Below are 16199 nucleotides of genomic sequence, written 5' to 3'. Positions count from 1 at the left end.
TGCAGTGTAACCTAAATCTTGGCACATGTCTTTCACCAGGGCACAAACAACTGGCCCTGTCCTTCCACTCTGGGCCTGATGACCAAGTAGAAGAGAATTGAGGCTCTATATCCTATTTCCAGAAGTTGCATTTCCCCATCTTGGACAGAGTAGTGTGCTGTTCTGGGAATGCGTAGCCATTCCCTTACTCAGGTTAATGTCACCTGAAGATGTGGAATGGATGAGAATCCGCCACCACTAAACGCTTACTTCGGGCTGCCCATCACTGCTGTTTGGTCAGTCCTGTTGCTGTAGGGCCTTTTGTGTCCAAACCCTTTGCAGCCATTCTGCAGGAAGAGAGTCATCCTGGCCTTGCCTGCAGAAACTCGCTATATTTCCCATGCAATTCTAGAAAGAATCCTGGTGCAGGGATTCTGAAGAATGCCCTCTTGTCCTGGATCTGCCCCTTAGCCTCTGTGTATTAATGAGCAAATTATTATTGTTACTATTATTTTGAGACAGAGTCTCATTCTGGCCCCAAAGCTGGAGTGCAGTGATGCAATCACGGCTCACTGCAGCTTCTACCTCTCGGGTTCAGGTGATCCTCCCACCTCAGCCTCCCAAGTAACTGGGTCTATAGGAGCATGCCACCATGACCAGCTGTATTTTTTGTGGAGATGGGATTTCACCATGTTGCCTAGGCTGGTCTCGAACTGCTAGGCTCCGGTGATCTGCTTGTCTTGACCTCCCAAAGTGCTGGGACCACAAGTATGAGCCACTGCATCCAGCCCACACCACTTTTCCATAGGGCTTCAGGTTACAGGTTTGTGCATAGGTTACATAATGGAACCCCAAAGCCGTACCTTTGACCAGTTACCTAAAGGTTTTAGCACCACTACTATAGTTAATATTTTCTTTGAATTGATTCAGTTTTTATAGCCTAAATTGGTTCACAAAACCACACTTTTCATCTCTAATTTAACTGGACATTCACCATCACTAGCCATAAATAAATGGTATCTATTACAAATGCATTGATGACCCTAACTAGAATGGCTATAATAAAAAAGATAGATAGCAAGAAGTGTCAGCAAAGATGTGGAGAAATTGGAATTCACATACGTTGCTGGCAGGAATGTAAAATTTTGCAGCTAGTTAGAAAAAATAGTTTAGTATTTTTATTAAAAATTTACACAGAGTTATTATGACCCAGCAATTCTGCTCCTAGGTATATGTTCAAGATAATTAAAAACATATGTCTACACAAAAACGTGTGTACCAGTGTTTATAATAGCATTATTCATAATAAGCAAAGCATGGAAACAGGCTAAATGTCCATCATCTAAGAAATGGATGAACACAAGGTGGTATAGCATACAATGGGATATGTTCAGCTATAAAGTGAAATGATGTATTACATACCATAGTGTGGATGAACCTTGAGAATATTATACTAAATGAGTGAAGTCAGACACAAAGGACTACATATTGTATGATTCTATTTATATGAAATGTTCAGCATAAGCAAACCTATAGTAGCGTAAAGTAGATTAATGATTGCTAAGGGCTGAGGGGAGAGGGTATGGGAAGTGATTCTTTTAAGGATATGGATTTCCTTTTTAACGTGATGAAAATGTTCTGGAATTATCTGGAATGTTCTAGAATTGTACAACTATCACCACTTTCATACATAATAGTGATAGTTGTACAGTTTGTGAATATGTTCAATAACACTGAATTGTATATTTTACTTTATTATTATTATTTTTTTGCGACAGACTCTCGCTCTGTCACCCAGGCTGGAGTGCAGTGGCATGATCTTGGCTCACTGCCATCTCTACCTCCCAGGTTCAAGCGATTCTCCTGCCTCAGCCTCCTGAGTATCTGGGATTACAGGATCTGCCACCATGCACAGCTAATTTTTATAGTTTTAGTAGAGACAGGGTTTCACCACTTTGACCAGACTGGTCTTGAACTCCTGATCTCAGGTGATCTGCCCGCCTTGGCCTCTCAGACGGCTGTGATTACAGGTGTAAGCCACCATGCCTGGCCCGAATTGTTTATTTTAAAGTGTGAATTTTGTGGAATATGAATTTTTATTTCAAAAAATATGTTGAAAACAAAGCAATGTCATCAAATTCTTTCTATTACCTGTGTTTGTTGAAGGTGTTTGCTGTGTCCGAGGCCTGTTTTCTCTCAGGAAATAAAACAGAAGTTGCAAAGTATTAGAGAGGTGTTGTTAAACATGGCCTAGCACCAGCTGAGACTGTCCTTCAAGCAGCCAGAAAAGCTGAATGAGCTTGGAAAAAAAACTACTTCCTAAAACCTTCTAAATTCAGCCTTTCAAAGGCCACCAATGATGTGAAATGCTTAGGATTTCATTCAATTTTAAGCACTATTACTGGTGCCAATTTTTGTTAGCAATGATTATTAGGAGAGAATGGGGATATTTTAGCTGGGGAAGATAGCAGTCTCTGGAAATGTGCTGTGCGATATGACGGCCACTAGTCATGTGTCTCTACTTAAATTAATTAAAATTAAATAGCCTTCAAAACTGTGCCATTGACATTTTCAGTGCCCAAGAGCTACATGTGGTTTGTGTTGGTTGTACTGGACAGTGTGATATAGAACATTTATTTTATTGCCATAAGTTCTATTGGACAACTCTACGCTAAAAGGTTAAATTAACTGTATTGCTGTGTTGTGGTCTCTTTGCTCTCCTTTCCCTCATTTCAGCACATATGAATGCTGAAACATGACAAATAATGATTATAATAATAAAAATTAATAGTTAACATTTGTACTTGCCCTGTACCAGACAGTGTGCTAAGCATTTAACGCATAAGGTCTTAGTTAATCCTCGCCAAACTCTAGCAGGTAGCTACTGCTATCACCCAAGCTTTGAATGTGAGAAAACTGAGCATCAGAGATGTCACTTGCTCAAGTCCCGGGGCATTGGGAGACCTGGATTTGACTCCACATCAGTTGGCTTTGTGCTCCTCATCCTTTTAACCTCCACTTTTTCCACAAATTCCATCCCAGGTCTCAGCCAGCAATTCAGAGTCCCTCTGTCATAGTCTCTGAGAAATTTTACTTTTAACGTTGTAATGTCGTGACTGTGTTTTCCCAGGACAATTTCAAGAAATAAGCCAGAAAGCAGAGTGAAGTTTGTGGGTCTGCTTACTGCCCCCCTTCTCCTGTTCTACCTCCCACCCAGAGACAACACCTGCTAATGGTTTGGAGTGTGAGTCTGAAACCCTCCCATACTTTTCCTATGTAATTACATGCATAGGTATGTGTACACGGACACCATGCATGTATGTTAAGAAAGTGGGATCCCACCACCCACATAGTTTTGCACATTGCTTTTATTTATCTAACAGCATGTTTTGGCCATCTCCCCATGTCAGTCTGTACAGGTCCACTCTGTCATTCTATATTGTGATGGCATACAATTCTATAAACAGTAATACAACAACTTATTTGCCCTTCAGCAAACGGCTTTGCCAATTCTTACACAAAAAAAAGGTATGATGGACCAGTTTCCTTGCATCTGTGCTCAAACTGGACATCATCAATCTTTTAAGTTTTTGCCAATCTGTTGGGTGATAATTTCTTTTCCTTTCAACCTTCAGGGTCATTTGCAGCTCCCTCCACCTGCTCTGCTCAGGCTTCTAGCTGCTGACAGCCAAAGGCATTCTGCTGGAGGCAAAATGAGGTCAAGGCCAAAAAGCATATTTTCTTTCACTGAGAGAGGGTATTTACTTGGGTAAATACGGCTCATGCACTGTACCTTATTGGTTTGAAAAATGAAGAATCAAGGTCCAACGAGTTCTCTCTAATGGGGCTGCATGTCTCCAAGGCCTGGTGCTCCAATGCATTGATTGATGCATTGTTATCATTTATAAGGTCAATATGTTCATCCAATCCTTTATTCATCACATAACTATGAGGCATTGATTCAATGCTAGGCAGAGTTCTAGGCACTGAGAATACAGCACTGAATAGTGAGCCAAGGACCCTGTTTTGCCGGGCTTAGATTCTAATGGGCAGGATGGAGGCCCACACAGGCATCATCGTTATAGATCTAAGAAATAAAAGACTGAAATAAGAGGGATGCCTCAAGACACAGAGGGCCCATCACAGAGAGGATAGTCAGGTAAGGCCTCTCTGAGCATGTACGCTAAAGAAAAGAACTGAATGCAAGAAGGAGCATCCCACTGAGAAGAAAGTGATTGGAGAGTGTTCAAAAGAAGCCAGGATGGCCAGGGCCTTGTGATGAAGGAGGAGCCTGCAGGAAATGATGTCAGGTGGTAGGTGGGGGGCCAGTTGAGGCAGGGCCCTGCACAGCATGATAATGAGTTTGGACTTTTATAGAGGTGTCATGAGAAGCTGCTGGAAAGTTTTAAGCAGGGCAGCAGCACAATTTGGTGTATTCGGTAAGCTTTACGTTAAGGGTGTTTGAAGTTCTGAAGTGTATGAATACTTTGCTTTTCAAATAAGACAAATGCATTAAAGAAGTGTTAACAGTTTTCTTAAAACAAGGACACTCACGTGGGTTCTGCAGTGCCTTTTCCAGTGATGGAAGGAAGGGTTTGGAGCCAGGTTTAGTGGACTTAGAACAATGCATAGTCTTTTGCCTTCAGTATCTGGGTCACAGCTTATAACCAAAGCATGGTGAGAACCTCTAGCAAGGTTGATGCAGGGGACAGAAGATCGAGACCAAGTCTTGTTGCCTCTAGTTTCTCTTCTGTGCGTGAATGCTGAGGGCCCCTCTGTGCTTGGCAATTTCACACCAGCAGAAAGCTTTTAGGCTCAGGAATCGAGGTATCTATCTGCCTTGGAACATTCTGCATCAAGGTAAACCAGTTTGGTCCAGTCGTGTCATGGCCAGAGATGGGAGTGGAAACTGTGTGCTCAAGGTGTTGGGGCTAGCATGTAGGAACACAAGCATTTTGAATTCTGCATGCATACATGCAGTTTTGAAATCATCCTGAGTAGAGTCGGCAGGAGAAACAGAAAAAAAAATCTTCTGGATGGATATCAGTCCTATGGGTGAGAAGGTTCGTGGTTATCATCATGATACTCCCATTTTTCACTACAAAAATATTTTTAGAGAAACTGATGATGAAAACAAAAGATGCCAATGAATCAGAAGCATTGATTGAGCCTAACGGAGAGGAGAGTGGTGGTGAGGTGGATGCATTGCAGGGGAACCATCCAGGATTTTTCCACTTTCTTTGGCCTCACCTTTTTGCCCTACAAATCTCCTGCTTGCTGCTGTTTGAAGAAATGAAATCCACCTGACTCCACCTCTTTTCCTACTTACTCACCTTGTTCTGCTGCATACGTTTTGAGCCCTATATGTGCATTTCACCCATGTTCCTGGACTCTGAACCGAGCCTTGTTTCTGAGCCATTTTCAGTCTCTTGCACAGGACTTTTATTCAGTCTTGGTTGCAATGTCGCTTTTCTTGCCCTGGCCGGGCTCAGAGGAGAGCAGGCCATTGGATGTGCTTCTTATGACCAAGAGGTGCTTTAACTCTTTATTTTAAATAATTTTTGAAGAGTCCACCATTGCTGCTTCTCCCCTTCCTTACTTTGCTACTCTCCTCTAAGGCTTCTTTTCCATTCATGGAAGATATTTCCTCAGTCTAGTTTTGGTTCCTCTTTAATTTTTTTCTTCTCTGAGAGAAGGAGTTGCTGTTTTTTACTTTTTACAGTCTCTGTCTTATTAGGGAGGGCTACGTTCATCTGCCTGAGAATCACATTATCTCGCATGTGGGCTAATGAATAGTGCAGCCTGAGACCTCAGCTCGAACCAGCCTTGTAGAAGCAGAACATTGAATAGGCTGATCTTCGATAGGTACTTTACAAGACTTCCACTTCTTATTGATTAACTTTCATAACTCACTCCAGAAAATAAATTGTGTATCTGTTATCATCCTATTGGATATGCAGAAACTGTCCTGAGAGGGTTGATAAACCTTTGAAAGAATACATAACCAAGTCAGCCTCTGCTGCAAATAAACCGTGACAAAGAGGGTGGCCGTGCCACCAAAAGGGGCAGGTGACAGTGGCATCAGAGCAAATAATTTGCAAATTGTTTAATAAGTAATGATAAATAATTCTCTAAGCAGCTCCTATGTTTTATTCAAGGAAAATTAAGACTGTTTTTTGTTTTTTGAGATGTCTTACTCTGTCGCCCAGGCTAGAGTGCAGTGGCGCAATCTCAGCTCACTGCAACCTCCACCTCCCGGGTTCGAGCAATTCTCTTGCCTCAGCCTCCCTAGTAGCTGGAATTACAGGAGTCTGCCATCATGCCCAGCTAATGTGTGCATTTTTTGTAGAGACAGGGTTTCACCATGTTGGCCAGGCAGGTCTCAAACTCCTGGCTTCAGGTGATCCACCCACCTCGGCCTCCCAAAGTGCTGGGATTACAGGCGTGAGCCACTGTGCCCAGTCTCTTAGGTACTTTTTATAGAAGTAGAGTAGTCACAGGTGGTAGGTGGTATAGCAATGTTTATGTGACAAGGCCCAGAAAGTAGCAGAGAGAAGGAAGGTTATATGTGTGTACGATGACCTATCTACATGGCAAGAGAGAGCTAATTTTCTAAGGACAAGACATGAGACAATGAGACCATTCTTCCCTTGACTCTCTAAGACTTGGAATTTCAGATCCATAAAGTAAAACATTTCTCCTTTTAATAGAAAGTTAGATTAATGATGTTTTTGGAATGAAAAAAATCTAAGATTAGTTAAGTTCTTTGCTGCCTCCACCTTCCTTCAACCTTGACTCACTTGGGAATTGTCAGCTACAGCACAACCATCTAAGGAGGTACAGAAAACTGTGGGTTAGTTAAACATACTGGCTTTGAGTCTAATTCCAAGTCATCTGTGCAAATGCTGTGTGACCTCTGGCATGTCTCAGAACCTCTCTGAACTGAGCCTTGGTTTCTGACCCTGACCTCTCAGAGGGACTATTGTGAGAAGGAAATGAACTGTCACAGGATATGTAAAATAGTATATAGCTGTATGTAGCATGTAGCTACATAGCATATGTAAAATGTTTATCACATAGTAAGCACCTGTTATATGCCACCGAATTGCATGTATGTCTGTGTATGTGTGTGCCTCCAGGTGTGTTTGTGTGTGTTTGTATGTGTGGTACTAGGGAAAATAATTTGCCTTCATTAAATAACTAAATGCTTATTACTACTCCCTATGGATCTTGATATATAAGGTTGCTCAGGAAGGGAGCAGTAAGTTGGTGGGAATTAGTCACTTGGCTGTGAATCATCTGAAGTACCCATCCTTGCGTCCCGATTTGGGGCTCTTGCGTTAAACCTCTGTTTGCGTCCTCTGTCCACAATGCCTTGCTGTCTACAGCACGTCTCTCCATCAGCAATGTCAAGGATGTTGTGCTGAACCTCAAATTTAATCACTCTGGGCCGGGCGCGGTGGCTCACACCTATAATCCCAGCACTTTGGGAGGCTGAGGCAGGTGGATCACAAGGTCAGGAGATGGAGACCATCCTGGCTAACACGGTGAAACCCCGTCCCTACTAAAAATACAAAAAATTAGCTGGGCGTGGAGACATGCACCTGTAGTCCCAGCTGCTGGGGAGGCTGAGGCAGGAGAATGGCATGAACCTGGGAAGTGGAGCTTGCAGTGAGCCAAGATTGTGCCACTGCACTCCAGCCTGGGTGACAGAGCGAGACTCTGTGTTAAAAAGAATTTTTTTTTTAAATTACCACTATGGAAAATCACTTTTTATTATACTATATAGTCTTTCTATAGATGAGACAACTTAAATATTCCCTCCCCCTATGATGAAAATGGAATTCAACCAAAAGACAGATGGATGGAACTTTATCTCGTGTGTATATTATTTAATACACCACATGCATTCTACATGTCACATGCTATATATAGCATGGCATTATGTTGTAATTACATTTAATAAACCTAGAAATATCCTATTTTCCCCAGTGGCCTAGAATTCTTAGAATAGAGTCAAAATGTGTCACATGTTAGTCAAACTGTGGTCTACTGAAAACAGTGACCCTGAGAAGATGAGTAATGGTGGCTCTGCTGCTTCATATGTGGCTAAAATAAATGAAGTGGTCTACAGTGTGCTTGTATGTATGATGTGTGTGTGCACATGTGTGAATATTAGGGAGAATGGGAGAAGCCTTTACTAATTCTTGAAAAATGCACATAACCCATCCTAGCTACAACCTTCCTGATATCAGAAAGCCCAGGAAGGTAATGTGTTGCCTGAGGACCAAGCAGGTGCCTAGGGAAGTGAGTTGTTTGAAAGGACGTTTCCTGCAGGCCACAACAAGGCCAAAGGAATGATCCCTCTCCATGATACAGAATTCCTCTCCCTTGCTTGGAGCGCCTGTGTCCCTGGGATCTGTTGTAAATCTTCTCTGGATAATGCTGTCGACACACAGCCAATGTCCCACACACTGGGATCTCGTTTTTCCTACCCGTGTTGGCCAAGTCTCCTTTTCACTTTCTCTTTCTTCACACAGTGCCGTTAATTAGGCTTGTACATTCCAGCCTTGCCTCCCAGAGATTTCCCAGGTCACCTTGACATCTTCGAGTATCTATTTAGAGTCCCTGAATGTATCCCTGTCCTTGGAGAGTCTGATCCACCGGGTATGAATTTTCCTTCTTTCCTTCCAAAGGCAACCTGAGTCCTCAACCTCTGTATGCCATGATTAGAAAGAATGAACAGGAATCAACCCAACCAGGAAGCTGGCTTTGTGGCTTGGTAGATGTTGGCAAACTCTGCCTGCTGGGGGTGTTTCAGTCACTGTTGAAGACCACAGGCCCAGGGACAGAAAGTGTCCACTTTCCTCCACTTGCCAGCCCTCTTTCCAGGCTTCTGCTCGTAACCTGTGTATGAACCTGCTCAGTGAAGCCAGTTTGGTGTTGTGTGGGTTCTGGGCTCTGAAGGCCTGTTTGTGTCATTGCACATTTTGTAGTTGTTCCATCTCACTGGGCCTGCCTGTAATAGCAGTGGAGCTTCTAGGTAGCACTTAGAGGAGGCCTAAATTGACTTAGAAAGCTTTGCATTAAGCAGATGTTTGCTCTCGGGGAAGATTAAAACCATTTTGCATCAAAGAACGAGGCCGCAGCACTTCCCCAAAGCTTGAAAGAACGGTTTCTTTTGCTTGACTGAGGTTTACCTGGTCCCCTGCTTGACACCCTCCTAGTCCATGAAATGGAGTAAATCCAGGTTAGACCAGGTGAGTCCGAGGGTGGCAGGTGGCAGAGGAGGATATTTCCTTTGCAGCTGCTCCTGGCCTTGTTTCTACTTATAGGGATAACTAAAGCAACCAAACACACGCCAAACAGGTGGGAGACAGCAGGGAAGGATGCTTGGATATGGCTGAGCCACGTTCCGGCCTGGCAGGGTGAGGATTCAAAGAAGCTTGAGGCATGCTGGTGAAAGTAAGCGAAAACAGAGAGACTCGAGGCTGCATTGAGAGGCAAACCGTGTGTATGTTCGTGTGTATACCAGTGTGTGTATGTGTGTTAGTGTGTATATGATTGTGTGTATATGTTTTGTGTGTATGTGTGTTAGTGTGTGTGTTTTGTGTATATGTTAGTACGTGTATGTTTTTTGTGTGTTTGCGTGTGTTAGTGTGTATGTTAGTGTGTGGATGTTTTGTGTGTATGTTAGTGTATGTGTGTTAGTGTATGTTTTGTGTGTATGCTAGTGTGTGTGTTAGTGTGTGTATGTGTGGTAGTGTGTGTATGATTGTGTGTATGTGTATTTTGTGTATGTCTTAGTATATGTATTTTTTGTGCATGTTAGTTTGCATATGTGTGTTAGTGTGTGTATGTTAGTGTGTGGATGTTTTGTGTGTATGTGTATGTTAGTGTGTGTATTAGTGTGTGGCTGTTCTTGTGTATGTGTTTTGTGTGTAGTGTATGTTTTGTGTGTATGTTAGTATGTGTATGTTTTTTGTGTTAGTTTGCATATGTGTGTTACTGTGTGTATATTTTGTGTGTATATTAGTGTGTGTATTAGTGTGTGGGTGTTCTTGTGTATATGTTTTGTGTGTAGTGTGTGTTTCGTGTGTATGTTAGTATGTGCATGTTTTTTGTGTTTGTGTATGTGTGTTAGTGTGTGTATATTTCATGTGTATATTAGTACGTGCATGTTAGTGTATGCATGTTCTTGTATATATGTTTTGGGTGTATGTTAGTGTATGTTTGTGTGTGTATATGTGTGTGTGTGCATTTCAAGTGTTCACTGCCAGAGAAGTGGCTTAGCAGCGGGTCAGAAGACAGCATGTGTATTTTATAATATACCAGCTAAGAGCCCAGATGTGAGAGTCAGATGTAGCTGGAGTCAATTCCTAACTCAGCTCTGCACTAGTGTGTGACCTTGGACAAGTCACTTAGCCTCTCTGAGCTTTTGTTTCCTAATCTATGAAAAATAGGATGAGACCCACATGGAAGGTCTCCTGAGGCTTAAGCAGGATGGCCTGTAAATCACCCAGCGTGGCGCCCAGATCATTGAGCGTAATGGGATGCGCCGATGGTGGTGGTTACTGCTGCTCTTGGGCTGTGACTGCTGGGGCTGTAGTTGCTATTTTCATTATTAGAGGCTTTGGCAGGGACAGAACTGCACAGCAGATTGCGGTCAGCCTCCATCCTGACTTCCTGGGGTCTGGGTTCCTTGTCCGCTGTGACACTTGGTGGGGGGGAAATCCTCCAAATAAATCTATCAAGCTGCTGAGAAATCCTGTCTGCCATCTAACTACCTATGTGTTACTTGCAATGGGTGAGACTTAATAACTTCTTCTGTCCAAGGGGGTAAAACAAAGCCAATTCCATTATCTTGCCATGAGCGGCCAATGAAATGGCTAGCACGGAGCCCTTAGAACAGTGTCTGAGCCAGACTCAATCCTTCCTCCGAGGTCACCCCTGGAGCTAGTAAAGGAAAAAAAATAAATAAATAAAGACTGGGATCTTGTGGGCCTCTCAGCCTGGCAAAGTGCCTGGCATAAAATGGGTCGCCTGGCTTTTAAGGCAGTGTGCCGAGCAGCTGGGGGAAAGGTCACCATGAGTTCACAGAACCTTTAAACACACTGGGACTTAAAGCCATCGGATCGCTTTTGTTGGCTCCATTTAAGTTGTTTTGTTGGAGGACAAAACCTTTTTGCTTACGGCTAAGTACATTTTATGGAGCATTTAATGATTCTTCTATAGACGTTTGAGTAGCTGTGTTTTGGTTTCAGGGGCCGAGAATAAGTGCCCAGAATCTCCCTTCAGCCTTCTTGATGTTTATTATCTGGGTGGAGGGGGAGGGACGGGGCTGGTTAGCACATGTTGGCTTCTGGGCTTCATTGTTGGCACTTCAGCAGAAGTGGGAAGAGGCGTATGGCCTTCCTGGTATGTTATGGTGAGGAAAAGAGGACATTTGAGGGGAAATATTTTTGAACAGGAAGACAAAGCAAGATTGTATTTGTAGGTGTGATGGAAAAGTAGAACAACCAGTCAGCTTTGGGACTCCCAAGTCCTATTAAAGTTCACATCTTTTCAAAGCATTTTAAAGATTAGGAATCCATCTCTCCCTGTCTGTTGGTAATGGTGGGGTTCAGGAGTCCACAACAGCTCAGCTTACGTCTGATGAGCTCTTGTCTGTTACATCAGTACCTTGGGATGTGCCAGGCTAGCGGCTTTCCCATCTTCTAAGCACTTGGCTGCCAGGAAAGACGGAGCCCTTTGAAGTATGAGATCTGTTTATCTTGCAATTACAATGGAGAAAGGGCCTCGGAATTAAATGTAGGTTATTGAATTTGTCCTTTTTAATAGGAAAAAAAATGACTATATTATGGTGCTAATTCATAGATCTTGAGATGCTAGCGTTTTTTTGTGCATGTTTAACATTTCATTTGACCATTATTAACAGTATCAGGTTGGGTTGCTGAGTTTTAAGTACTAGAAATCTACTTGGACTATCTTTGGCAAGGGAGAGCATTTATTGGGAGGATATTGAGTAGCTCATATGAAATCAGGAAGACTGAAAAAAAAAAAAAAAAAAAAAAAAACCTGGATCCCAGAAGAGAATTATTCAGCCATTAGAGGCTGGTTGTAGAGTGGATGCCTTTTCTTCCATTTGAATCATCCTCTAGTCACTTTTTCTATCACCAAATCTCTCTGGTTAAAATTTGGAGTCCCAGGGCAGGGAATACTTGCTGGTTGCGTTCTCTCTCTAAGGTAATCTGTTGGAAGAAGTCGGAAGAAATCTTTAGAGCTCCCATTGTGAGGGCAACATACTTGTTTTTCTGCTCACTAACAAGGAACAGACAATTTCTGTAAAGGATATCAAGATGCTGTTAGGAAGGTTTACTGGATACTACTGAATATGTCAATTAGATGCCAAGCACTCTGACTATTGATACATTGTTGAGACCTACAGTGATCAGAATGATTCTTTTGGGGAATCTATCTATCTATCTATCTATCTATCTATCTATCTATCAATCAATCAATCAATCATCTATCTATCCGTCCATCCATCCATCCATCCGTCCATCCGTCCGTCGTCTATCAATCATCTATCAATGGTCTATCCATCTATCCATCCCAGTACAAAACATATACAACCTCATGATGGATAGGGTTTGAAGACCAGTATCATGAGCATGAGAGACTTTTTTTTCCTCTTCGTAACCATAAACATCTTTGTGAGACATAAATGTCACCAGAAACCAGAGAAACAGATGATACACTCAACGGGGTAATAAATATACGTGAAGGACCTTGCCAGATATTTTGTCTCAAGGAAGAATTTAGAGTATATCCGAGACTGAGAATCTAAATGGGGACTTACCTTTTTTTATAGTCTCAATCCATGCACCAAACCATAGCCATAGCCAGGTGGTACAAAAGAACCTTGTTGGTTATTAATGTTGAATTGCTGCATTAAAATTCTTTTAATGCAGTGATTCTCAAGAAGAAGTGATTTTTTTCCCCCACAGGGAACATTTGGAAATGTGTGAAGACATTTTTGCTTGTCTCAGTTGTGTGGGGTGATGCTGCTGACATCGACGGGATAGAGGCCACGGAGGTTGCTAAACATGTGCCGAGGCACAGAACTTTGTGCTGATTTACAGCATCGTCTTTGCAAACAGTAAGATGGCAGGGTACAGTAAAGGCACTTCACTTCCCACAGTACAGAATTATGGCACCCAAAATATCAAGAGTGCAGAGATAGAGAAACCCTGTTTTAGTAAGAGATGTAAACACAACTGAAGTCAATGGATGCAAAGTGATGACTCAACAGGGAAGATACAGGTATCTCTTATGTGACTACAGCCGGGGTGGCTGGGACCCAGGGAAAATATTAATACCCGAAGACTCTACGTCTTTGTCTCCTTTCTTTGTGTCAGTTTCATTTCCACAAACTAGCTTCCTGCACATGGTGGGAAATACGGCTGCCAATAGTTATCCTTAATGGTGGCACATGGTGGGAAATATGACTGCTAATAGAAGATAGGTGAGAAGACTCATCCTCTGATATCAAAACAGAAAGACTCTGTGTCAGAAACTCTCAGGGAAGGTTTTGATTGGCCTGGCGGAGGTCCAGGGCTCATCACTGAGCCAACTAGCTATAGCCTAGGTACAGAGCTGGGTCACGTGGCACAGACGTGGTAGCTGACCCTCAAACATGTGTATTGAGGCCTTTCCCAGAGAAACCGGGATGATTTTAAGCCAGGCTGCCACCCCATTGGTGTCTGCTGCCATTGCGTGTTCTCTTATTGCCAGGACATTTGTAAATCCGACGTTGTTTCCAGCAGAGCTGTGTCAGAGAATGTCACTTAGCCATTGCCAGATCGTTGAGCTCCCTGGCTGAAAATCACAAAGGCATGGCACCTAGAGAGGAAACGAAGGCTGTGCATGTTTCCAGGGAAGCTGGGCCCTGACATTTATGGCTGAACCAAGTTTGGCCTTGAAAAAAATCATCTGGCCCAGCCTTCTGCCTCCAGACTTGTGAACTGATAAACCCTCCAGGGCAGACAGGCTGTTGAGGCACAGCCTGAGATGATTTCTGTCATTCCTCCCTGGTCCAACCTTAGGAGGCTGCCTTAGTCGGCTTGTGTCGTAGTTGATATATTTGTTGCAATGTATTTGAAACTCTGGTCAGTTTCTCTGATGATATTGATAGTTTTCTTTTTTTTTTTTTTTCCACTTAGATGAAATTTGTCAAGCCTGCATTGTGCTAAGCCCTATTAAAATGGTGCCAGAGACCCAATTATGGCAGCCACAAAGGCGTTCAAGAGTAAGCACAGAAAAACACATAAAGGGATTAAAGATCAAAAATGGGATTCCAGTGAAAGTACATTAGGAGACATCAGGCAGAGACACATGAAAGAATTAGAATATGAAGAAGAAAGCACATAGAGCTTTTTGGATGTCCTTATTTTTCATCCCCCCAAATCATTTAATTTTGAGCGTGTTTACTCTTTTAAAAATGAATTGAAATGATCGATTGTACTTTTGTCAGGTGGACGTGTTTTTAAGTCTGGTGTGAAATGAATTGAAGATGGGTTTTCTGGCTTGATTTTCCCCAACCCCCCACCTTTTTTTTTTTTTCTTTTTGGTCTTAGACACTATGGTGTCAGTGAATCATGAAATGCTGCCGGCGAGCCCATTTAGTGAGTTGGGAAAGATGCTCTCCTGGACTGGGTGGCGTTGGCAATGACATTCTGGGGAATGGCTGAGGCCCCAGCCCCCATCTTACTGTTTGCAAAGACGACACTGTAAATCAGCACAATGTGTGCATTTGAGAGTTGCTGTTTTGAGATAAAGACTGCAGTTCGGTTTGTAGTCATCATCATGTTGGTTCTGAAGAAGTCCTGTCACAAGCACAGCTGCACAGAATCAGGTGTAAATCTGTCACTTTGGGCAGTCTTCCTCTGGTCCCTCTCTCTTCGATGGATTCCCTGACAAATCCTTAGGCATGTGTTTGATTTGGGCTCTGTTGTTTGCCACAGAAATGCGTATGTGGCCTCTTAGGAAAGAGGAGTGACGCTCTGCCTATATCATCATGAAGCATCTATTCCAGGTATGCATTCTGGAGTTAATGGAAGAGATGGAGATCTAATCAGCTTGCCATAGCCTCTAACTCCAGACTCTGATGCTCACAAAATTCTGTATATGTGCATCAGTCAGTTCGATGGGAATAGTGGAGAAACAGAGAACAAATGTCCCATCCCATATGTTCTATCTAAAGGAGGCAGCTTCTCCTTAGCCGCAGTCATTTTGTTTTTTCTCTGCAATAGTACAGGCTCTGCATTGTCAGATTTTCTGATATTTCAAAAGAAACTAAAAATCCAGATTTCTGTGAGGATATTCATTATGATGATACATATATGCATATATATGTGTGCATGAGCACGTGCACACATGCACGTGCACACACACACACACACACAGATCAAACACATCATTAGCCTAAGGGTCACCAGTTTATAATCTTTACTCAGAGAGCCAGGCATGGTGTCTTATGCCTGTAATCCCAGCACTTTGGGAAGCCGAGGATGGTGGATCAGCTGAGGTTAGGGGCTTGAAACTCGCCTGGCCAATGTGGCGAAACCCCATCTCTACTAAAAATACAGAAATTAGCTGGACATGGTGGCACACACCAGTAGTCCCAGATGCTCAGGAGGCTGAGGCAGGAGGATCACTTGAACCCAGGAGGCAGAGGTTGCAGTGAGCCGAGATCCTACCACTGCACTCCATCCTGAGCCACAGAGTGAGACTGTCTCAAAAAAAAAAAAAAAAAAAAAAAGACAGGCCATAAGTATTTTCAAATTAGCGTTGGATAGTCTATCCATTTTGGGTTTTCTTTCCCTATTTATCTCAAAAAGACCCATATTTTAAAGTTTACGTATTACCAGAAAACCAGCATCATTCACACAGTCTTTATATGCTTAAAAAGTTTTCATGGAGATCTCAAAACACTCTTAGTCTTAATTCACTTTTAAAAAATTGGAGTGTATGTCCTTCTACAGTTTAGGGAATTAATGGCGAGAAAAGCAAGCCAGACAGTTATCTTCAGATTAAGCGACACAGAAAGTGCACTCTAATGATCTAGGAGGTTTCATTCATTTTTTATGGAATGAGAAGTTTGGTGAATCTTTCTTCTTTTTAACACAATGAACCTGCAACAGAGGAAGAAGTCCTAG

General features: G+C 42.6%; 1 protein-coding gene and 1 long non-coding RNA gene across 15 annotated transcripts in view; both read left to right on the top strand.

Moving 5' to 3' along the window:
• RBFOX1 (RNA binding fox-1 homolog 1) overlaps positions 1-16199 on the top strand; it is a 2487135-nt gene that overhangs the window by 2128265 nt on the left and 342671 nt on the right. The window lies entirely within an intron of this gene.
• Positions 1-16199, top strand: part of LOC126944804 (uncharacterized) — a 42774-nt gene that overhangs the window by 17596 nt on the left and 8979 nt on the right. Inside the window, exon 1 of the long non-coding RNA XR_007722188.1 lies at positions 1-16199. This exon is cut by the window's left edge and continues 17596 nt beyond it. This is a non-coding gene — a long non-coding RNA (uncharacterized LOC126944804).

Source organism: Macaca thibetana, chromosome 20 (genome assembly GCF_024542745.1).
Source record: "Macaca thibetana thibetana isolate TM-01 chromosome 20, ASM2454274v1, whole genome shotgun sequence".
Classification (NCBI taxonomy): domain Eukaryota; kingdom Metazoa; phylum Chordata; class Mammalia; order Primates; family Cercopithecidae; genus Macaca; species Macaca thibetana.
This window is presented reverse-complemented; position numbering and strand designations above follow the sequence as displayed.